Genomic DNA, 26758 nt, shown 5'->3' with positions numbered 1-26758 from the left:
CGTACACTAACCCTAAGCCTACCCTAAACCAAAACCTAACCCTAACCTTCACCCTAACACGTACCCTAACACTAACCCAATCTGAAAACTAACCCGAACCTAACACTAACCCTAACCCATACACTAACCCTAACCCTAACACGTCACCTAGTCCTAACCCTAACCCTAAACTGTCACCTAACCCAAACCCTAACCCTAACCCTAAATAGTACCCTAAACCTAAGCCTAACCCGTACCCTAAACCTAACCCTAACCCTAACCCTAAACCTTACCCTAACCCATACCATAACCCTAAACCTAACCCTCACCCTATTCTGTACCCTAAACCTAACCCTAACCCATACCCTAACACTAACCCGTACCCAACCCTAACCCTGACCCTAAACCTAACCCTAACCCTAACCATAAACCTAACACGTACCGTAACCCTAACCCGTACCCTAACCCTAACCCTAACCCTAACTCTAACCCTAAACCATACCCTAACCCGTAACCTAACCTGTACCCTAACCCTAACCCTAACGTACCCTAACCCTAACAGTAATCACAAACCTAACCCTAACAGTACCCTAACCCTAAACCTAACCTGTACCTTAATCCTTACACTTACCCTAACCCTAACCCAAACCCAAATCCTAACCTTATCCTAACCTAAACCTAACCCCTAATCCTATCCCTAATTCTAACCCTAACCATTACCTAACCCTAACCCTAACCCGTAAACAAAACCTAACCCTATCCCTAACACTAAACATTACCCTAACCCTAACACTATCCCTAACCCATGCCCTTACCCTAACTCGAACCCTAAACCTAACCCAAACCCTAACACTAATCCTAACCCATACACTAACCCTAACCCTAACCCTAACCCGTCACCTAACCCTAACCCTAACCCTATCCCGTCACCTAACCATAACCCTAACCCTATATAGTAACCTAACCCTAAGCCTAACCCGTACCCTAACCCTAAGGTAACCCTAAAGCTAACACTAAACTTAACCCTAACTCGAACCCTAACCCTAAACCTAACCCTAATCCGTACCCTAAACATAACCCTAACCGTAACCCATACACTAACCCTAACCCATACCCTAACCCTAACCCTAAACTTAACCCTAACCTATACCATACCCAACTCGTACCCTAACCCTAACCCGTTTCTAACCCTAAACCTAATCCCGACACTCAACCTAACCCCAACACTAACCCGAACCCTAACCCAAACCCTAACCCTAACCCTAACCCTATCCCTAAACTGTACCCTAACACGTACCCTAACCCTAACCCGTACCCTAAACCTAACCCCAACCCTACTGTAACCCTAACCCGTACCCTAAACCTAACCCGAACCCTAACCCAAACCCTAAACCTAAACCTAACCCATACACTAACCCAAACCTAACCCTAAACCGTAACCTAACCCTATCCCTAACTCTAATTCTAAAGAGTACCCTAACCCTAAGCCTACCCATACCCTAACCCTAAACCTAAACCTAACCCTAACCCATACCCTAACCCTATCCTTAACCCTAAACCTAACTGTACCCTCACCCTAACCCTAACCCTAACCCTAACCCTAACCTTAAACCTAACCCTACCCTAAAACATACCCTAACTCGTACACTAACACTAACCCGTACTCTAAACCTAACCCTAACCCGTACCCGTACCTGTGCCCATACCCGTACAATAACCAGTACCCTAAACCTAACCGTACCCTAACCCTAACCCCTAACCAAACTCTAATACTAAACCTAACCCTAACACTAACCCTAACCCGTACCCTAACCCTAACCCGAACCCTATCACTAACCCTAACCCTAACCCTAAACCTAACTTGTACCCTAACCCGGACCCTAACCCGTACCCTAACCCTAACCCTAACTCGTACCCGTATCCTTACCCGTACCTTTACCCGTAACCTAACCCGTATCCTAACCCTAATCCGTACCCTAAACCATACCCTAACTCTAACCCATACCCTAACCCTAAACCTAACCCTAGCCCGTACCCTAACCCTAACCAGTACCCTAACCCTAAACTTAACCCTACCCTAACCGTACCCTTACCCGTACCCTAACCCTAACCCGTTCCCTAACCGTAACCCCAACCATAACACTAACACTAACCCGGACCCTAACCCGGACCCTAACCCTAACCCGTACCCTAAACCTAACCCTAACTGTGATCCGTACGCTAACCCATACCCTAAGCCTAATCGGTACCTTGACCCGTAAACTAAACCATACCCTAACCCTTAACCTAACCAGTACTCTAACCCTAACTGTAACTTGTACTTTAACCCTAACGCTAACCCCAAACCTAACCTTAACTCCAACCCTACCACTAACTCTAACCCGTACCCTAACCCTTACTCTAACCTTAACCCGAACCCTAACCCATATTCTAACCAGTACCCTAACCCTAACCTTAAACTAACCCTAAACCTAACCCCTTATCCTATCCCTAATTCTAATCCTAACCCTAACCTAACCCTAAAACTAAACCTATCCCTAACCCTAACCCTAACCCTAACCCTAACCTGTACCCTAACCCTAACCTTATCACTAACCCTAACCCTAACCCTAACCCTAACCTTAACCTAACGCTATCTCTAACCCTAAAAGTTACCCTAACCCTAACCCTAACCTTAACCCTAACCCTAACCCAGACCCTAAGCCGTACCCTTACCCTAACCGTAAACCGTTCCCTAACGGTAAACCTAACCCCAAGCGTAACCAAAAACCTAACACTAACACGTAAACTAACTATAAACAGTACCCTAACCTGTACCGTAACCCATACACTAACCCTAAGCCTAAACTTAACCGTACCCTAACCCGTACCCTAACTCTAATCCTAACACATACCCTAAACCGATCCCTAACCCTAAAACGTACCCTAGCCGTAATCCTAACCCCAAACCTAAACCTAAACCTAACCCTAAACAATAAACTAACCCTAAACCATACCCTAACACGTGCCCTAACCCTAACCCCAACCCTAACCCTAACCCTAACCCGTACCCTAACCCGTACCCTAACCCGTACCCTAAACCTAACCCGTACCCTAACCCCTACTCTAACCCGTACCCTAACCCTAAACTTACCCTAAACAAAACCTAACCACTAAGCCCAACCCTAACCCTAACCCGTACCCTAACCCTAACCTGTACCCTAACCAAAACCCTATCCCATAACCTAACCGGAACCCTAATCCTAACCCGTTCCCTAACCCGTAACCTAACCGGTACCCTAACCCGTAACCTAACCCTAACCCTAAACCTAACCCTAACCCTAAGCCTAACCCGTAACCTAACACCTACTCTAACGCATACCCTAACCCTAACGTACCCAAAAACAAACCCTAACCCCTAACACTATCCCTAATGCTACCACAAACCCTAACCCTAACCTAACCCTAACCCTAACACTAACCCTACCCCTAACCCTAACACTAAGCTGTTCACGTACCGTAACCCATAACTTAACCCGTGCCCTAACCTGTACCGTAACTCTAATCCGTACCCTAACACTCACCCTAACCCGTACCCTTACCCTAATCCGTACCCTAAACCTAACCCTACCCTAACCCGAACCCTAACCCTAAAATGAACCCTAACACGGAACCTAACCCTAATCCTAAAACTAACCCTAACCTGTAACTTAAACCTAACCCTAACACTAACCCTAAACAGTACCCAAGCCTAAAACTAATCCTTACCATAAGCCGAACCCTAACCCGATCCGTAACCCGAATTCTAACCCTAACACGTATCCTCACCTGTAATCTAACCGGTACACTAACACGTAACCGAAACCGTACCCTACCCCTAAACCTCACCCCAAAACGTACCGTTATTCTAACTCCAAACCTAACCCTAAAAGTAAACCTAACCGTATCCCATAACCTAATCCTAACTCTAAACCTAACCTGTACCCTAACCACTACTCTAACCCATACACTAACACTAACCTTACTCTAACCCTAACCCTAACCCTAAACCCTAACCCTATCTCTTATCCTAACCCTAACCCTAACCCTAAACTAACCCTAACACTAACCCTAACCCTAATCCCTAACCCTAACCTTAACCCTACCCTTACCTAACCCTAACCCTACCCTAAACCATACCCTAACCCTAACCCTAAGCCATACCCATACCCTAATCTGTACCTTAACCCATACGCTAACCCATACCGTAACTCTAACCCCAACTCTAACCCTAACACTAATCCTAACCCTAACCCATAACCTAACCCTAACCCTAAACTAACCCTAACAAATAACCTAAATCTAACCCTAAAACTAAACCTAAACACTACCCTAAACCTAACCCGTACCCTAACCCTAAACCTCACCCTAAACCCTAACCATAACCTAAACCTAACCCTAACCTGAACCCTAACCGTAAACCTAACCCGTAACCTGATGCCTAACCTGTACCCTAACAATTCCCTAACCCTAATCCTAACCCTTAACCGTACCCTAACCTGTAACCTAACCCTAACCCTAACCCGAACCTGAACCCTAACCATACCCCTAACCCTTAACCTAAACCTAACCATAACCATAAACCTAAAAAGTACCCTAACCCTAACCCGTACCCTAACCCTAACCCTAAACCTAACCCTAACACATACCATAACCATACCCCGTATCCTAACACTAACCGTAAACCCAACCCTACCCTCACCCGTACCTTAACCCGTATTCTAACACTAATCCTAACCAGTACTCTAACCCTAACCCTAACCCCAACACTTATCCTAACCGTAAGCCATACCCTAACCTAAACCGTACCCTAACCCGTGCCCTAACCCGGACCCTAACCCGTGCCCTAACCCGGACCCTAACCCATACACTAAACCTAACCCTACCCCTTAACGGTACCCTAAGACATATCCTAACCCTAACCCTAACCCGTTCCCTAACCCGAACCCTAACCTGTACCCTAACATGTAACCTAACCAGTACACAAATCCTAACCCTACCCCGAACCCGTATCCTAACCCTAACCCTAACCCCAACCCTAACCATAAACCTAATGCTTCCCCTAACCCGTACCATAACACTAACCCTAAACCTAACCCGTACCCTAACCCATACTCTAAACTGTACCCTAACCCTAATCCTTAACCATATCCCTAAACCTCAACCTAACCCTAACCCTAACCGTACCCTAACCTTAACACTAACGCTAACCCTAAACCTAACCCCTATCCCTAATCCTACCTTAACCTAACCCTAACCCGTACCCTAAACAGTACCCTAACCATAACCCTTACTGGTACCCATACCCTAAACCGTACCTTAACCCGTAACCTAACCCATACCGTAACTCTAACCCGTACCCTAACCATAACCCTAACCCGTACCCTAACCCTAATCTGTACCCTAACCCTAACCAAAACCTAACCCTAACCATAACCCTAACCCATACCCTAAGCCGTACTCTAACCCGTACCCTAACTCTAACCCCTAACCATATCCCTAAACCTAATCCTAACCCTAACCGTAACCTAACCCTAACAGTAACGCTAACCCTAACCCTAACCCCTATCCCTAATCCTACCCTAACCTAACTCTAACCCGTACCGTAAACTGTACCCTAACCCTAACCCTATCCGTTACCCGTACCCTAACCCGTACCTTAACCCGTACCCTAACCCGTACTGTAACTCTAACCCGTACCCTAACCTTAACCCTAACCTAACCCGTAAACTGTCTTGTACCCTAACGCTAAACCGTACCATAAGCGTACCGTAACACTAACCTAAAACTAAACCTCATCCTAACCCGTACCCTAACCCGTACCCTAACCCGTACCCTAACGCTAACCTTAGCCTAACCCTAACCCTAACCCATAAACCTATCCATAAACGTAACCATAACCCTAACCCTTACCCTAACCTAAACCTAACCCTAACATAACCCTAACCCCTACCCTAACCCTAACCCAAACCTAAACCTAACCCATACCCTAACCCTAAGCCGTACCCTAAACCTAACCCTAACCTGTACCCTAACCTGTACACTAAACATAACCCATACCCCATCCCATAACCTAAACCGTACCCTAACCCATAACCTAACCTGCACCTGAACACTAACCCTAACCCTAACCACAACCCTAACCCGTATGCTAACCCAACCCCTTAACCGTACCATAACCCGTATCCTAACCTTAACCCTAACCAGTACCCTAACCCTAGCCCTATCCCTAAACCTACCCTAACCTTAGCCCTAATCCTAACCCATAACTTAAACCTAACCCTAACACTAAACCTAAACAGTACCCTAACACTAACCCTAACCCGTACCCTAACCCTAACCCTAAACCATTCCCTAACCCTAACCATAAACCGTACCCTAACCCTAACCCGTACCCTAAACCTACCTGTACCCTAACCCGTACTCTAACCCGTACCCTAACCCTAACCTTAGCCTAACCCTAACCCTAACCCCTAAACCTATCCCTCAACCTAACCCTAACCCTAACCCTAACCTAAACCTAACCCTAAACCTAACCCTACACTAACCTAACCCTAACACGTACCCTAAACCGTACCCTAAACTAAACCTAACCTTAAACCATACCCTAACCCTAAAAGGTACCCTAACCTAACCCTAACCTGTACCCTAACCCTTACATTAAACCTAACTCGTACCCTAACCCGAACCCGTACCTTAACCCGTAACCTAAACCGCACCCTAACTGTAACCTAACTCGTACTCTAACCCTAACCCTAAACCTAAACCGTACCCTAAACCTAACACTAACCCCAACCCTAACCCTAACCCTAATTCTAACCTGTACCCTAACACTTACCCGTACCCCAATCTGTAACCAAACCCATACTCTAACCGGTATCCTACCCTAACCTTAGCTAACCCTAGTCCTAACCCCTAACCCTATCCCTAATCCTAACCCTATCCTTACCCCTAACCTAACCCTAACACAAACCCTAACCCTAACCCTAACCCTTACCCGTACACTAACCGTAACCGTACCTTAACCCATAACCTAAACCGTACCCTAACCCGTAACCTAACCTGTAACGTACACTAACCCTACCCTAACCCTATCCCTAATCCATACCCGAGCCCTAACCCTAAACCTAACCCTAACCCTAACACGTACCCTAACCCTAAACCTAACCCCAAACCTAACCCTAACCCTAACCCATACCCTAACCCTAAACTGTACCCTGCCCATAACCTAACCCGTTACCTAACCCGAACACTTAACCGTACCAACACCAGCACCCTAACCCTAACCCTAACCCGTACACTAAAGCGAACCCTAACCCTAATCCGTACCCTAACCCAAACCTAAACCGTAACCTAACACGTAACCTAACCTGTACCCTAACACTAACCCTAACCCTAACTCTAACCCTAAACTGTAGCTTAACCCTAACCCGTACCTTAACCAGTACCCTAAACCATACCCTAACCTTTAACCTATCCCGTACCCTAACACCAACCCTAACCCTAAATCTAAACCTAACCCTAATTCTAACCCATACCCTAACACTTACCCTAACCCGTACCCTAACCCATGCTCTAGCATGTACCCTACCCGAACCTTACCCTAACCCTAAACCTAACGCCTAACCATATCCCTAATCCTAACCCTAACCCTAACCCTAACCTACTCTAACCCTAACCCTAACCCTAACCCTAAACCTAACCCATAACCTAACCCTAACCCTAACACTTACCCTAACCCATAACCTAAACCTAACCCTAAACCTAACCCTAAACAGGACGCTAACCCTAACCCTAAACTGTACCCTAAACCTAACCCTCACCCTAACCATAAAACTAACCCTAAGCCGTACCCTAACACTTACCCTAACCCTAAACCAAAACGTAACCCGTACCCTAACCGTAACCCGTTACCTTAACCCGTACCCTAAACCTAACCCGTACCATAAACCTAACCTACCCTATCCCGTACCCTAACCCATACCCTAACCCGTAACCTAAACGGTACCCTTAACCTAACCCTAACACTAACCCATACCCTAACACTAACGGTAACACGAACCCTAACCCTAACATAACCCTAACCCTAATTCTAACCCGTACCCTAACACCCATACCCTAAACTGTAACCAAACCCATACTCTAACCGGTACCCTACCCTAACTTTAGCTAACCCTAGTCCTAACCCCTAACCCTATCCCTAATCCTAACCCTATCCTTACCCCTAACCTAACCCTAACACAAACCCTAACCCTAACCCTAACCCTTACCCGTACACTAACCGTAACCGTACCTTAACCCGTAACCTAAACCGTACCCTAAACCGTAACCTAACCCATACCCTAACTCTAACCATAACACTAACCTGTACTCTAACCCTAACGCTTCCCCAACCCTAACCCTAACCCTAACCCTAACCTTAATCCTAATTCTAACCGGTACCCTAACTCTTACCCTAACCAAAACCCATACCCTAACCCATACTCTAACCTGTACCCTACCCTAACCTTACCCTAACACTAACCCTAAACCTAACCCATAACCTAAACCTAACCCTAACTTAACCTGTACCCTAAACCTAACCCTAACCCTAAAGCTAAACAGTACCATCACCCTAACACTCACTCATACCCTAACACTAACCCTAAACCTAACCCTTACCCTAACCTGTACTCTAACCCGTACCCTAACCCTAACCTTAAGCTAACCCTAACTCTAACCCGTAAACCTATCCCTAAACCTAACCCTAAACCTAACACTAACCAAAACCTAACCCTAACCCTAACCCTAAACCTAACCCTGACCAGTACCCTAACCCTAAACTGTACCCTAAACCTAACCCTAACCCGTACCCTACCAGTACCCTAAACCTAACCTGTACCCTAAACCTAACCCTAACCCAAACCCATACCCTCACCCATAGCATTACCCAAACCCGTACCTTTACCCATAACCTAAAACATACCCAAACCCGTAACCTAACCCGTACCTTAAATCTAACCATAACCATAACCCGTACCCTAACCCTAACGCTAACCCGAATCCTACCCTAACCCTAAACTTAAACCTAATTCTAACCCGTACCCTGACACTTGCACTAACCTTAACCCATACCCTAGCCAGAACCCTACCCCTAACCCGTACCCAAACCAGTAACATAACCCGTACCCTACCTATAACCTAACCCCTACCCTAAACCTAACCCTAACCCGAACCCGTACCCTAACCCTAACCCTAACTCCAACCCTAACACTAACCTGAAACCCTAAACCGTACCCTAACCCTAACCCTAACCCGTACTATAACCCATAGTCTAACCCGTACCCTAACCCTAATATTACACAAGCCCTAACCCTAACTCCTAACCCTATCCCTAATCCTAACCCTAACCCTAACCATAACCTAACCCTAAACCTAACCCTAACCCTAACTCTAACCCGTACCATAACCCTAACCCTAACCCTAACTCTAACCCGTACCATAACCCTAACCCTAACCCCTAACCCCCAACCCTAACCGTTACACTTACCCTAACACTACCCGTACCCAACTCTAACACATACACTAACCAGTACCCTAACCCATACCACAACCCGTTCACTAACCCTAACCCTTACCCTAACCAGTACCCTAAACTGTACCCTAACTTTAACCCTAACCATAACCCTTACCCTAACACTACCCTAACCCTAAACCGTAACCTAACCAATACCCTAACCCTAACCCTGACAAAAACCCCTAACCCCTAACCCTAACCCTAACCCTAACCTGAAACCTACCCTAACCCTAACCCCTAACCACAACCCGTACCCTATCCCGTACACTAACCCTAAACAGTACCCTAACCTTAACCCTAAACCTAACCAGTACACTAACCCGTAACCTATCCCTAACCCATACCCTCACCTGTACCCTAACCCGAACCCATACCTTTACCCGTAACCTAAACTGTACCCTAAACCGTAAACTAACCCATATCCTAACTCTAACCATAACCCTAACCTGTACTCTAGCCCTCACGCTGCCCCAACCCTAACCCTAACCCTAACCTTAACACTAATTCTAACTGGTACCATAACTCTTACCCTAACCATAACCCGTACCCTACCCTAACCTTACCTTAACCCTAACCCTAAACCTAACCTGTAACCTATACCTAACCCTAACCCTAACTTAACCCGTAACCTAAACCTAACCCTTACCCTAAAACTAAACAGTACTCTCACCCTAACCCTCACTCATACCCTAACCCTAACCCTAAACCTAACCCTTACCCTAACCTGTACTCTAACCCATACCCTAACCCTACCTTAGGCTAACCCTAACCCTAACCCGTAAACCTATCCCTAAACCAAACCCTAATCCTATCACTAACCTAAACCTAGCCCTAACCCTAACCCTAAACCTAACCTTGACTCGTACCCTAACGCTAAACCTTACCCTACCCCTAACCTTAACCCTTACCCTAACCAGTACCCTAAACCTAACCCGTACCCTAAACCTAACCCTAACCCAAACCCGTACCCTCACCCGTACCATTACCCAAACCCGTACCCATAACCGTAACCGTACCTTAACCCGTAACCTAAACCGTACCCTAAACCGTAACCTAACCCATACCCTAATTCTAACCATAACACTAACCTGTACTCTAACCCTAACGTTTCCCCAACCCTAACGCTAACTCCAAACCTAACCCTAACCCTAACCCATACCCTAACCCTAACCCGTACCCTAACCCATAGTCTAACCTGTACCCTAAACCTAACCTTACACAAGCCCTAACCCTAATTCCTAACACTATCCCTAATCCTAACCCTAACCCTAACCATAACCTAACCCTAAACCTAACCCTAACCCTAACCCTAAACCCTAACCCTAACGATAACCCGTACCATAAACCTAACCTTAACACCTAACCCCCAACCCTAACTGTTAAACTTACCCTAACCCTACCCGTACCCAACTCTAACCCATATCCTAACCCTAACCCTAACCCATACCCCAACCCATTCACTAACCCTAACCCGTACCCTAACCCGTACCCTAAACTTTACCCTAACCTTAACCCTAACCATAACCCTTACCCTAACCCTAAACCGTACACTAACCAATACCCTAACCCTAATCCTGACAAAAAGCCCTAACCCCTAACCCTAACCCAAAGCCTAACCTGAAACCTAACCCTAACCCTAACCCCTAACCACAACCCGTACCCTATCCCGTACACTAACCCTAAACAGTACCCTAACCCTAACCCTAAACCTAACCAGTACACTAACCCGTAACCTAACCCTAACCCGTACCCTAACCCTTACCCGTACCCTTACCCGTACACTAACCCTAACACGAAACCTAACCCTAATCCGTACCCTAAACTGTACCCTAACCCGTACCCTAACCCGTACACTAAACCTAACACTTACCCTAACCCTAACCATTACCCTAAACCGTCCCCTAACCCATCCCCTAACCTGTACCCTAACCCTAATCGTACCCTAAACCTAACCCTAACCCGTACCCTAAACCTATCCCTTACCCTAACCTCTACCCTAAACCCTAACCCTAACCCGTACCCTAACCCATACCCTAAGCCGAACCCTATCCGTACCCTTACCCATACCCTAACCGGTACCCTAACATACCCTAACCCTAACCCCTAACTCCTAACCCTAACCCTAACCCCTATCCGTAATCCTAACCCTAACCCTAAACTGTACCCTAGCCCTAATCCTAACCCTAACCCTAACCCTTACCCAACCCTTCCTCTAACCTTAACCCATATCCTAACACGTAACCAACCCTAACCTGTACCCAACCCGTACCATAAACCTATCACATACTCTAACCCGTACCCTAACTCTAACCCTAAAACAACCCTAACACTAACCCTAACGCTAACCCGTACCTAACCACAACCCTCCTCCTAACCCTAACCACTAACCTCTAACCCTTAGCCGTACTTTAGCCGTACCCTAACCCATACCCTAACCAGTACCCTAACACGTACCCTAACCCTAAACACTAACCCCTAACCATAACACTGACCCTCACCCCTAACCTTAATCCTAACCCTAACACTTACCCGTACCCTCACCCTAACCCTAAACCCAAACCCCTAACCCTAACCCTAAACTGTACACATAACCTAACCCGTACCCTAACCCATACCCTAACCCGAACCCTAAGCCTAACCAGTACACTAAACCGTACCCTAACAAGTACCTAACCCTAACCCTACCCTTAACCTGTACCTTAAACATAACCCGTAGCCTAACCCTAACCCTAACCCTAACCCGTACACTAACCCGTACACTAACACGCACCCTAACCCTAACCCCTAACCCCTAACCCTAACCTTAACCCTAAACCTAACCCTAATCCTAACTCTAAAACTTACCTGTACCCTAACCCTCACCTTAACCCCTAACCCCTAACCCTAACGCGTACCCTAAACTGTACCCAAACACGTACCCTAACCCTAACTCTGTCTTTTTTTTTTCCTAACTCTGTCTCTAAACCATACCCTAAACCTAGCAGTACCCTAACGCTAACCCTAACCTTAACCCGTACCCTAACTCATACCATAACCCGTACGCTAACCCATACACTAACACGTACCCTAAAACTAACCACTAACCACTAACCCCTAACCCTAATCTTATCCCTAACCCCTAACCCTAATCCTAACTCTAAACCTTACCCGTACCCTAACCCTAATCCGAACCCTAACTCTCACCCGTACCCTAAACCGTACCGTAACCCGTACCCTAACCCCAACCCGTACCCTACCCCTAACACCTACCCAACCCTAACCCGTACCCTAGCCCTAACGCTAACCCTAACCCGTACCGTAACCCATACCTTAACCCATACCCTAACCCTACCTGTACCCTAACCGTTCCCTAACCCGTACCCTAACCCTTACGGGAACCCTAACCCTAACCCTAAACCTAACCCTAACCTGTACACTAACCCTAACCCGTACCCTACCCCTAACCCTAACCCTAACCCTAACCTGTATTCTAACTCGTAACCTAACCCTAACCTTACCCTAAACCTTACCCGTCCCTAACCCTAACCCTAAACCTAACCTGTACCCCTATCACTAATTTTAACCCTAAACCTAACCTGTACCCTAGCCCTAACACTAACCCGATCCCCTAACCCTAAACGGTACCCTAAACCGTACCCTAACCAGTACTCTAACCCTAACCAATACCCTAACCCTAACACGTACCCAACCCTAATCCGTACCCTAACCCTAACCCTGACCCGTACCATAACGCGTACCCTAACCTGTACACGAACCCTAACCAGCACCCTAATCTGTACACTAACCCATAGCTTAACCCGTACCCTAACCTGTACGCTAACCCATACCAGGACCTGTATCCTAACCGGGACCATATCACGTACCCTAACCCTAACCCTAACCCAAAACCCTAACCCTGACTCCTATCCCTAATCCTACCCCTAACCCTAACCCGTACCCTACCCCTAACACTAACCCTATCCCCTAACCCTAACCCATACACTAAACCATACCCTAACCTGTACCCTAACCCTAACCCGTACAATACCCTAACCCGTACCCAACCCTAACCCGTACCCTAACTCTTACCCTAATCCTAACCCGTATCGTAACCCGTACCCTAACCCGTATGCTAACCCTAACCAGTACCCTAACCCGTACCCTAACCCGTACCCTACCCTAACCCGTATCTAACCCATACCTTAACCCGTACCCTAACCCGTACCCTAAACCTTACTAACCCTAACCCTAAACCTAACCCTAACCTCTATCTCCTAACCCAAACCCGTACCATAAACCTAACCCTAACACGTACCCTAACCCCAACCCATAATCTAACCCTAACCCTAACCCGTACCCTAAACCTAACACTAACCTGTACACTAACCCTAAACCGTACCCTAACCCTAACCTTACCCTAAGCCTAACCCGTACCCTAACCCTAACCCTATCCCAACCCAACCCATACCCTAACCTTAGCCCGTACCCAAACATGTAACCTAACCCTAAACCAACCCCAACCCACACCCTAAATCTAACCCATACCCTAATCCGTACCCTAACCCTAACCGTAACACCAACCCTAACACTAACCCTAACTCTAACCAGTATCTAACCCTAACACTAACCCCTAGCCCCTAAACATAACCCGTACCCTAACCGTATCCTAAACCATACACTAACCCTAACCCGTACCCTAACCCGTACCCTAACCCTAATCCTAAACCCTAACCCCTAACCCTTACTCGTACCAGAACCCGTACCCTAACGCTTACCCTAACCCTAACCAGTACCCTCACCCTAACCCGTACCCTAACCCTAACCCATACCCTAACCCGTACACTAACCCTAACACTTACCCTAACCCATACCCTAAACTGTACCCTAACACAACCGTAACCCTAACCCTAACATTAACCCATACCCTAAACCTAACCCGAACCCTAACCCTAAGCCTCCTGCTCCACCTAACCCAAACCCTAACCCTAATCCCAACCCTAACCCTAACCCGTACCCTAACCCTAACACCTAACCTTAACCCCTAACCTAACCCATAACCTAACTCGTACCCTAAACCTAACCCATACACTCACCCTAACCTAACCCTAACCCTAACCCTAACACTAACCCCTAAACCTAACCCTAACCCTAACCCCAACCCATACTCAAACCATTAACATAACCCCTAACCCGTACCCTAACCCGTACCCTAACCCGTACACTAAACCTAAACCTTACCCTAAACTAACTCTTAACCCTAACCCTAACCCTAACCCAAACCACTAACCCCTAACCTTAACCCTAACCTTAACCCTAATCCTAACCCCAAATCCCTAACCCCTAACCTTAATCATAAACCTTAACCTAACCCGTACCCTAACCCTGACCCTAACCCTAAACCTAACCCTAACCCTAAACCTAAATCTAACTCTCACCCATACCCTAACCCTAACCCTAACCCTCACCCGAACTCCTAACCCTTACCCTATCCTGTAACCCAACCCGTTCCCTAACCTTAACCATAATCCATACCCTGCCCTAATGCTAAATCTAACCATTATCCTAACCCGTACCCTAACCTAAACCTAATCCTAACCCTAACCCTAACCACTAACCCCTAACCCTAACCCTATCCGTAACTGTAACACTAACCTTAACCCATACCCTAAACCTAACCATAACCCTAACCCATACCCTAAACCTAACCCTAACCCTCACCAGTACCCTAATCCTAACCATAACCCTAACCCCTAACCTCTAATCCACACCCATACCCTCACCCGTACCCTAACATTAACACTAACCCATACCCTAAAACTAACACTAACCCTAACCTGTATCGAACCTGTACCCTAACCCGTAACCTAACCCTAACCCTAACCCATATCCTGACCCGTACCCCAACCCTAACCGAAACACTAACCCTTACCCTAACCCCAACCCCTAACCTTAACCCGTACCATAACCAGTACCCTAACCCGAACCCTATCCCTAACACGTACCCTATCCCTAACCCTAATCTGTACCCTAACCCATACCCTAACCCATACCCTAACCCTAACATGTACCCTAACACTTAACCTAACCCTCTAACCCTAACCCTAAACCTAACCCTAACTCTAACCCTAACCCTAACCCTACCCTAACCCACTAACCGTAACCCGAACTTAACCCTAACCCCTAACCCCTAACCCTAACCCTAACCATCCCCTAAACCTCACCCTAACCCTCTAACCCTAACCCTAACCCTAACCCCTAACCCTAACCCGTACCCTAAACCGTACCCTAACCTGTACCCTAACCCTAATCCTAATCCTAACCTGTACCCTATCCTTAATCCTAACCCCTAATCCTAACCTAATCCTAACCCTAAAGCTAACCCTAACCCGTACCCTAACCCTAACTTTAAGACTAATCCTTAAACTAACCCCTAACCCCTAGCCCTAACCCATACCCTAAACCGTACCCTAACCCTAACCCTAAACTGTACCCTAAACCTAACCTTAACCCAATTTGCACCCTAACCCTAAACCTAACCCTAACTCTAACCCATACACTAACCCATACCCTAACCTTAAACCTAACCCGTACCCTAACCTGTTCCGTAACCTGTACCCCAACCCTAACCCCTATCCCCTAACCCTAACCCCAACCCTAACCCCTAACCCTAACGCTAACCCTAACCCTACCACGTACCCTAAACCTAGTCCTAACCCCTAACCTCTAACTGTAATCCTTACCCTAACAAATACCCTAACCCTAACCCCAAACACCTAACCCTAACCCTTACACTAACCTAACCCCTAAACCTCTAACCCTAACCCTAAACCTAACACTAACCCCTAATCCTAACCCATTACCCCTAACCCTAACCCTAGCCCTAACTATACCCTAACGCTCACACTAACCCTCTAACCCTACCCTAACCCTAACCCAAACCCATACCCTAACCTGTACTCTAACCCGTACAGTAACCCTAAACCTAACCCGTACCCTAACCAGTACCCTAACCCTAAACCTAACCTTAACCCGTACCCTAACCTACACCCTAACCCGTATCCTAACCCTGACCATAACCCTAACCATTCACCCTAAACCTAACCCTCTAATCCTAACCCTAACCCTAACCCTCTAACCCTAACCCCTAACCCTAACCCTTACCCTTACCCTAACACTCTAACCCTAACCCTAACCCTCTAATGCTAACCCTATCCCTAACCCTAACCCTAACCCCTACCCCCTAACCCTAACCCTAATCATAGCCCTAACCCTCACCCAGATTATTTTAAGATTTGTGTGGAATCAGAAAACACCCTGAATAGCCAGGGGAATTTTAAAAAAGAACCATAGCTGGGGGCATCACAATGCCAGATTTCAGGTTGTACTACAATGCTGTGGTCATCAAGACAGTGTGGTACTGGCACAAAAACAAACACATCGGTCAATGAAATAGAATAGAGAACCCAGAAGTGGACACTCAACTTTATGGTCAACTAATATTCGACAAAGGAGGAAAGACTATCCACTGGAAAAAAGACAGTCTCTTCAATAGATGGTGCTGGGAAAATTGGACATCCACATGCAGAAGAATGAAACTAGACCATTCTCTTGCTCCATACACAAAGATAAACTCAAAATGGATGAAAGATCTTAATTTGAGACAAGATTCCATCAAAATCCTAGAGGAGAACACAGGCAACCCCATTTTTGAACTTGGCCACAGTAATGTCTTGGAAGATACATACATGAAGGCACGAGCTGTCTGCAAGGAACACTTGTTTCTCAGGTTCAGTGGGTGACTTTGCCATGAAACCTCCACAGGTGCTTTCGCTCATTGCTCACAGTTCACTACATAGCATTTCCATGGGCTCATCACTCCTGTGAAGGTACCTTCTACCTCCCACATGTGAGAGGCTGTTGGAAAGCTACAGGGCCTGGATGTTTACATCCCTCTCAGAGTTCAGGACAGTTCCTTTCCATGGCATCTCCTCACCTAGAGCAGAGGTACGTTTTAACACCCTTCAGTGGGAGACTATGTGAATTCTGCTTTCAACGAATGTTTCTTTCTGTCTTGAGCACAATGCCTTTCCATTGGGCCTCCACAACTTCTGTGGACACAGGTTCTCAATACCTTCAGTTAGAGACATGCAAGAATCTGACTACAAGGAATGATGTTTTCTCACATTTCAGCTTTATCTAATGCCTTCTATCCTCCACAGGCTCCTTTCATGTAGATTCTAATGCTGGTTCGTGAGAGTGTAGTGCAAATCTGCATTCAAAGATCACTAGGTGCTCACTTCACTACATAGCATTTCCAAGGCACCTTATTGCTGTGGGGATAGCCTATGCTCCCTAGCGTGAGAGGCTACTGGAAGACTACAGGGCAGGGAGGCTTGTGTCACAGAGTACAGTACAGCACATGTCCAGGTCACAATCTCACCTACAGTGGAGCTAGGTTTTACCTCCCATCACTGAAAGTCTAGTTGAGACCTGCTTTCAGGAATGCATCTTTCTGACTCTTGAGTTCAGGGCCTTTTCTTTGAGCCTCCACACCTACTGCAGACATTGTAACTGACTTATTTTAGAGGCTTGTCAGCAGCTGCCTGATGGGAATGCTTCTCTACCAGGGTTCAGTAGGCTGCATTTCCCTCGCGATTCAACAGGTTCTTATGATATATTTTCTAATGCTGATAGTTGAAAACATAGTGGATTGCTACTCTCCAGGAATGCTTTTGGCTCACAGTTCAATCCATAGTATTTTCATGACCTCTCCACAGGAGATGAGAGTGTAGTTGAGAGCTCCATTCAAGGAATTCTTTTTAGTGAGCTGGAGCACAATGCTCTTCCCATTGAGCCTCCACACCTACTGTGGAGAAAGGCTCTAACTCCTTTATGCTAGAAGCTTTTCAGAGGTGACCATAAACAAAAGCATGTTTCTCAGCGTTCAAGTGGCCACTTTTCCCTCGAGCCTCTAGAAGTTGTTTCGATGTAGGTTCTAATGCTATTAGGTCAGAGGGTATAGACATCTGTGCTCAAAGAATGCTGGTTGCTCATAGCTACCTACAGAACATTTCCATGGACCCTTCAATACTGTATAGTTTCTAATTCCCTTATGTGAGAAGCTATTTGAAAGCTACAGGGGCGAAATGCTGGCTGCTTAGATGTCAGTACAGCATATTTCTCTGACACCTCATCACCTATAGTGGAGTTAGGTTGGAACTCCATTGTCAAGAACCTTGCTGAAAGCCATGTTCCAAGGAATGCTGCTTTCTGAGAGTTGAGCCAAAGGTCTTTCATCGGGCCTCCGGACCAACTGTGGACTAGAATCAAACTTACTTATGAGAGATGGTTTTCAGAAACTGCCTATGGATAACGCTTATTTCTCAGAGTTCAAGAGACCACATTTGCCTCAGGTCTCCACAGCCTCTTTTGATATAGGTTCTAATGCAGACAGGTGAGAGGGAAGCTGCACCTAAAGGACTCTGATGGTTTGCAGTTCATTCCATAGCATTGCCATGGCCCCTCCACTCTGGTAGGCATAGCTTCTACCTTCCTTATATGAGAGACTAGTCAAAAAGCTCCTCCATTCAAGAAACGTTTCTTCCTGAGCGTTGAGCCCAGAGCTTTCCATGGACAGCCACACATACAAGGACATAGCTTCCAGCTCCCTTATGTTAGATGCTTGGAAGGAGCTGCCTTCAAGAAGGGCTTGTATCTCAGAATTCAGCATACTGTATTACCATGGAGGCTCCATACATACTTTTGATCTACACTCTCACCCATAGGTGAGATCGTCGCCAAGAGCTACACTCAACAAATGATGGTTTCTCATAGTTAAATACACAGCACTTCTATGGCCCCTCCACTCCTGTGAAGATAGCTTCAACATCCTATAGATGAGAGGCTAGGGGAACGTTGTAGTGAAAGAATGCTTGCTTCTCAAGAGTTCAGTTCAGCTCCTTTCCATGGCACCTCCTCAACTACAGTAGACCTAGGTTCTAACTCCCCATAGGTGAAACGCTATTTGAAATCTGCATTCAAGGGATGCTTTGTGAATTCCTGAATGTTCAGGACAGTACATTTCTACTGGGTCTCCACAACTACTGCTGTTATAGATTTTTCTCCGTCATGTTGGAGGCTTCTCAGATGCTGCCTCTGAAGAATGCTTGTTTCTCGGAGTTGAGTGTAATGTATTTCCCTCGAGAACCTCCACACTTACTTTTGCTTGACGTTCTGATGCCTTTTTGTAAGAATGCAGTCAATAGCTGCACCCAAGGAATGACTGTCACAGTTCACTATTAGTCTCTCCACAGCACTCCAGTGATACATGTAGATAGCTTCTAACTCCCTTATGGGGGAGGCTCGTTAAAGGTGCAGTGCAGGAATGCTGCTTTTGCACAGTTAAGGATGGCACATTTCTTTCTTTTTTTTTTTTTTTGGATGGCACATTTCTATGGCAACTCATCACCTACTGTTGACTTAGTTCTATCTCCCACATAGAAGAGGCACTTTGAGAGCTACAGGGCAGGAATGCTGGATGTTCTCGGTTATTTCCAGTGAATCTCCTCCATAGCACTTCGTCACCTACAGTTGAGCTAGGTATACCTCCTATATGGGAGAGGTCAGTTGAAGAGGGCATTCAAGGAATGCTTGTCTCTCAGACTTGAGCACCGTGCATGTCCATAGGGCCTCCACATGTACTTTGGATCTAGGTTCTAAAGCCCTTATGTGAGAGGCTTCTCCAAAGCTTTCTTTCAGGAATACTTGTAAAAGTTATGTTCCCTCATGCCTCCACAATTCCTTTGGCTCTATGTTCTTTTTTTTATTTTGTAATTGAAGTTCAATTTGCCAACATACAGCATAACACCATTGCTCATTCCGCCAAATGCCCCACTCAGTGCCCATCACCCAGTCACCCCAACATATTCCCACCTTCCTTTCCACTACCCCTTGTTTCTTTCCAAGAGTTAGGTGTCTCTCATGTTTTGTCACCCTCATTGATATTTTCACTCATTTTATCTCCTGTCCCTTTATTCCCATTCACTAATTTTTATATTCCCCAAATGAATGAGATGATATACTGTTTGTCCTTCTCTGATTAACTTATTTCACTCTGTATAATACCCTCCAGTTCCATCCACATCAAAGGAAATGGTGGGTATTTGTCGTTTCTAATGGCTGAGTAATATTCCATTGTATACATAGACCACATCTTCTTTATCCATTCGATGGACACTGAGGCTCCTTCCACAGTTTGGCTATTGTGGACATTGCTGCTATAAACATCAGGGTGCAGGTATTCCAGGGTTTCACTGCATCTGTATCTTTGGGGTAAATCCCAAGCAGTGCAATTGCTGGGTTGTAGGGCAGATCTATTTTTTAACTCTTTGAGGAACCTCCACACAGTTTTCCAGAGTGGCTGCACCAGTTCACATTACCACAAACAGTGCAAGACGGTTCCCCTTTCTCCACATCCTCTCCAACATTTGTGGTTTCCTGCCTTGTTAATTTTCCCCATTCTCACTGAGTAGGAGTTGGTATCTCATTGTGGTTTTGATCTGTATTTCCCTGATGGCAAGTGATGCAGAGCATTTTCCCATGTGCTTGTTGACCATGTCTATGTCTTCCTCTGTGAGATTTCTGTTCATGTCTTTTGCCCATTTCATGATTGGATTGTTTGTTTCTTTGGTGTTGATTTTAAGAAGTTCTTTATAGATCTTGGAAACTAGCCCTTTATCTGATATGTCATTTGCAAATGTCTTCTCCCATTCTGTAGGTTGTCTTTTAGTTTTGTTGACTATCTTTTGTGGTGCAAAAGCTTCTTATCTTGATGAAGTCCCAATAGTTCATTTTTACTTTTGTTTCTCGTGCCTTCATGTATGTATCTTCCAAGACATTACTGTGGCCAAGTTCAAAAATGGGGTTGCCTGTGTTCTCCTCTAGGATTTTGATGGAATCTTGTCTCAAATTAAGATCTTTCATCCATTTTGAGTTTATCTTTGTGTATGGGGTAAGAGAGTGGTCTAGTTTCATTCTTTTGCATGTGATGTCCAATTTTCCCAGCACCATCTATTGAAGAGACTGTCTTTTTTCCAGTAGATAGTCTTTCCTCCTTTGTCGAATATTAGTTGACCATAAAGTTGAGTGTCCACTTCTGGGTTCTCTATTCTGTTTCATTGATCGATGTGTTTGTTTTTGTGCCAGTACCACACTGTCTTGATGACCACAGCATTGTAGTACAACCTGAAATCTGGCATTGTGATGCCCCCAGCTATGGTTCTTTTTTAAAATTCCCCTGGCTATTCAGGGTGTTTTCTGATTCCACACAAATCTTAAAATAATTTGTTCTAACTCTCTGAAGAAAGTCCATGGTATTTTGATAGGGATTCCATTAAACATGTGATTGCCCTAGGTAACATTGACATTTTCACAATATTAATTCTTCCAATCCATGAGCATGGAATATTTTTCCATCTCCCTGTGTCTTCCTCAATTTCTTTCAGAAGTGATAGGTAGTTTTTAGGGTAAAGATCCTTTGCCTCTTTGGTTAGGTTTATTCCTAGGTATCTTATGATTTTGGGTGCATGTGTAAATGCGAGTGACTCCTTAATTTCTCTTTCTTCAGTCTCATTGTTAGTGTATAGAAATGCCACTGACTTCTGGGCATTGATTTTGTATCCTGCCACACTGCCAAATTGCTGTATGTGTTCTAGCAATCTTAGGGTGGAGTCTTTTGGGTTTTCTAGGTAGAGTATCATGTCATCGGCAAAGAGGGAGAGTTTGACTTCTCTGTCAATTTGAATACCTTTTATTTTATTTTATTTTATTTTTGTTGCCTGATTGCTTAGGCTAGGACTTCTAGTATTATGTTGAATAGCAGTGGTGAGAGTGGAATCCCTGTCTTATTCCTGATCTTAGGGGAAAGGCTCCCAGTGTTTCCCAATTGAGAATGATATTTGCTGTGGGGTTTTCGTAGATGGCTTTTAAGATGTCGAGGAATGTTCCCTCTATCCCTACACTCTGAAGTTTTGATCAGGAATGGATTCTGGATTTGTTAAATTATTTCTCTGCATCTACTAAGAGGATCATATGGTTCTTGTTTTTTCTCTTGCTGATATGATGAATCACATTGATTGTTTTACAAGTGTTGAACCAGTCTTGCATCCTGGGGATAAATTCTACTTGGTCATGGTGAATAATTTTTTAGGCTAGGGGTAGGTGCAGGGATTAGGGTTGGGGTATGGTTATGGTTATTTGTAGGGCAGGGGTAGATGTAATTATAATTTTAAGGTTAGGGGTAAAGGTGGGGTAGGGGTAGGGGTAGTGCTTGGGGTAAGACCAGTGGTACCAACCACTGACCAACTCAATAATTTTGGGGGTAGGTTTAAGGATAGTTTTATCAGGAAAGGTAGCAGTAGAGTTTGCTGTTGGGGAAGGATTAGGTTCAGGGATAGGGTAGGAGTAGGGGTACAGGTATGTGAGGTTGTAGGGATAGTATTAAGGGTAGGCATAGGGCTAAGTGTAGTTTTAGGGGTAAGGGTAGGGTTAGGTGTAGTGGTAGGTATATGGGTAAGTTTGGGTTCAGGTAAGAGGTAGGGATAGGTATAGAGGTAGGGGTAGGATTATCATTACATGTAGGGGTATCAGTAAGGGTTGGGGAAGAAGAGTTAGGAGTAGATTAGTGGCTAGGAATGGAGGATGGGTAGAGGTAGTAGTCAGGTTAAGTGTAGAGTTAGGGGTAGGAGTGGGGACGTGATAGTGTAGTGTTAGTTAAGGGTAAGGTTGGGGGTAGCTCATAGAAACCAATGTTCCTTAAATACAACTGGCACCTAGGCACTAACAGAAGGGAGCTAAAACTTATCTCAACTACGGTGTGGAGTTACAGTAGAAATGTGGTGTACCTCCTCTAAAAGCAAGAGGTCCTTGACTGAAGCTTTCAACTAGTCTCTAACATAAGGAAGTTAAAACCTATGTTAATAGTAGGTGTGGAGGCCCAATGGAAATGCACTGTACATAATTCCAAGAACAAGCATTCCTTGAAGGCAACTCTCAACTTGCCTCTAAGAAATAGGATCTATTTGAATCTATCTCAACAGTAGGGGGCTGAGGCACACTAGAAGTGAGCTGTACTTAACTGAGAAAGAAGTGTTCTCTGCATGCAACTTTCAACTAGTTTCTCATGTAAGGGGGTTAGAAACTATCTCAATAGTAGATGCCATGTAAATGCCCTGTCTTACCTCTGAGAATCAACCCTTCCTTGTATGCAATTTCCACTAGCCTCTCACATCCTGGTTAAGAACCTATCTGAACAGTAGGTGTGGAGGTGCAATGGAAATGCATCGTGCTTAACTCAGAAACAAGCATTCCTTGAATGCAGCTTTCAACTATCCTGTCACATATGGGAGTTAGAATCTATTTCAACAGTAGCCATGGAGGCGCAATGGAAATGTGATTTTCTTAACTCTGAGAAACAAGGCTTCCTTGAATGCAGCTATCAACGACTCTCTCAAAGAATGTGGTTATAGTCTATCCCAACAGTAGGTGTGTAGGCACAATGGTATTTGATGTCCTTAACTCTGAGTAGAAAACATTTCTTGAATGCATTGGTGAACTAGCCAGATTATCACATAAGGGAGTTAGAACCCATTCCTTCTGTGTGAATGCACAATGGAAATGTGCTCTACTTAAATCTGAGAAACAAGCTTTCCTGAAAGTAGCTTTCAACTGGTCTCTCACATAAGTGAGATAAACCTGTCTCAAAAGTAATTGTATAGTCAATAATGAAATGCACTTTACTTAACAATGAGAAACAAGTATCCTTGTATGCAGCTCTCAATTAACCTTTCCCAGAAGGTTTAACCTGTCTCTAAAGTAGGCGTGAGTGCACAAAGCAAATGTGATTTACTTAAGTGTGAGAAACAAGGTTTCAACTAGACTCTTAGGTAAGGAAAATAGAACCTATTTCAACATTGTGGTGGAGACAAGTATAAGCAATATACTTATCTCTGAGAACAAAGCAATCTCTATTTCAAGTAGTATCTCACATAAGTGAGTTAGAAGTGACCTCACCAGTAGGTGTCAAGGTGCAATGGAAAGCTCCTGTTCTTCATTCTGAGAAACCAGCATTCCTTGACTGCAGTTTTCAGCTAGCCTGTCACATATGAGTGTTAAAATCTCTCTCAATAGTAGGTGTGGAGACACAATGGAATTTAGTTGTCCTTAACTCTGAGAAACAATCAGAGGTAGGATGCAACTTTCAGCTAGCATCGCACTTAAGGGTTAGACCCTGTCTCAACTGTAGGTGTGGAGTTGCAATTTAAATGCACTGCACTGATCTCTGAGAGACAAGTGTTCCTGAATTCACCTTTCACCTATTTGCTATCATTAAAGCAGTGTCCCCAACTCAAAGCAGTTGTGGAAGCACAATGGAAATGTTTGTTAATTGGCCCTGAGAAATAAGCAATCCTTAAATGCGACTTTCAACAACCCTCTCACATAAGGAGGTTAGAATCTATCTCAAATGTAAATGTGTTTCATTGGAAATGCGACATGCTTAACTCTGGGAAACAAGTCTTTCCTGGAAGGAACTTTCAACTCCCATCCTACATATTGTTGGTAGAATGTGTCTCAACAGAAGGGAGATGCAATGTAAATGTGACATACTTGGGAGAGGAGAATCAGGCGTTCTTAGAATGGAGCTATCAATAAGCTTCACACATAATGGAGATAGAGCCTATCTCAACAGTACTTGTGGAGGCGCAATGAAAATGCGATTTACTTAACTCTGATAAACAAGCTTTCCTTGAATGAACCTTTCACCTAGACGCTCAGATAAAGGAGTTAGAACTAATTTCAACATTAGGGGTGGAGGCACAAAAAGACAGCAATATACTTATCTCTGAAAATGACGCTATCTCAATGAATTTTTCAAGTGTCTCTAACTGAAGCAAGTGAAAACATACCTCAAAAGTAGGTGTGGGGGCACAGTGGAAATATACCTTTTTTAACTGAGAAACCAGCGTTCCTTGACTGAAGATTTCATTTAAAAAATATTTATTTATTCACAAAAGACACACACAGGAAGCCTGGATGGCTCAGTGGTTTAGCGCCACCTTTGATCCAGGGCGTGATCCTGGAGACCTGGGATTGAATCCCAGTCAGGCTCTCTGCATGGAGCCTGCTTCTCCCTCTGCTTGTGTCTCTGCCTTTCTCTCTCTCTCTCTCTGTGTCTCTTATGAATAAATAAATAAAATCTTTTTTTAAAAAAAAGACACACACACACACACACACACACACAGAGACATAGGCAGAGGGAGAAGCAGGCTCCTCACCAGAAGGCCGATGTTGGACTTGATCCTGGATCCTGGGATCATGCCCTGAGCCAAAAGGCAGATGCTCAACCGCTGAGCCACCCAGGTGTCCCTTGACTGCAGCTTTCAATTAGCCTATCACTTACGAGTGTTAAAATTTATCTCAATAGTAGGTGGGGAGGCACAATAGAATTGAGTCTTACTTAACTCTGAGAAACAATTCTACTTAGAATGCAGCTTTCTGCTAATGTTTCACTTAAGGGAGTTAAGAGTTTAGAGTCTAAATAGCGTTTAGAGTCTAAATAAAAATGTGCTGAACCTATGTCTGGGAAACATGCATTTCTTAAATGTTTCTTTCAACTACCCTCTCATTTAATGGAATTAGAATGTCTCTTTAACAGTAGGTGTGGGGTCACCATGGAAAATCACTGCATGGAACCCTGAGACACAAGCATTCCTTGAATGCACCTTTCACTCAGTCCCTATCATAAGATAGAATGTAACTCAAAGAAGTTGTGTAGGCACAATGGAAATGGCTCTATTTATCCGTAGATACAGAATTCCTTAAATGCCGCTTTCAACAACCTCTCACATAAGGGTGTTACAAATGCTTCCAAAAGTAGGTGTGGAGGCACATTGGAAATGCACTGTACTTAGCTCTGAGAAACAAGTGCTCCTTGTATGCTCCTTTCACTAGCCTGTCAGGTAAGGGAGCTAGAGCCTTTCTTATGTTAGGCCTGGAGTCACAATGGAAATGTGCTGTACATGTAGGGCTACCACATGTTTTGGATTAGAAGTAGATTTAGATGTAGTGGTAGGTGTAGAGGTAACTTTAGATGTAGGGGTAGCAGTAGTCATAAGAGTAGGGGAAGTGTTGGTTGTAGGTGTAGTTTTGGGGTTAGGGTCAGCAAAGGTG

The sequence above is a fragment of the Canis lupus genome, chromosome 5 (genome assembly GCF_048164855.1).
Source record: "Canis lupus baileyi chromosome 5, mCanLup2.hap1, whole genome shotgun sequence".
Lineage (NCBI taxonomy): Eukaryota > Metazoa > Chordata > Mammalia > Carnivora > Canidae > Canis > Canis lupus.
Note: the sequence above shows the minus strand (reverse complement) of the source record.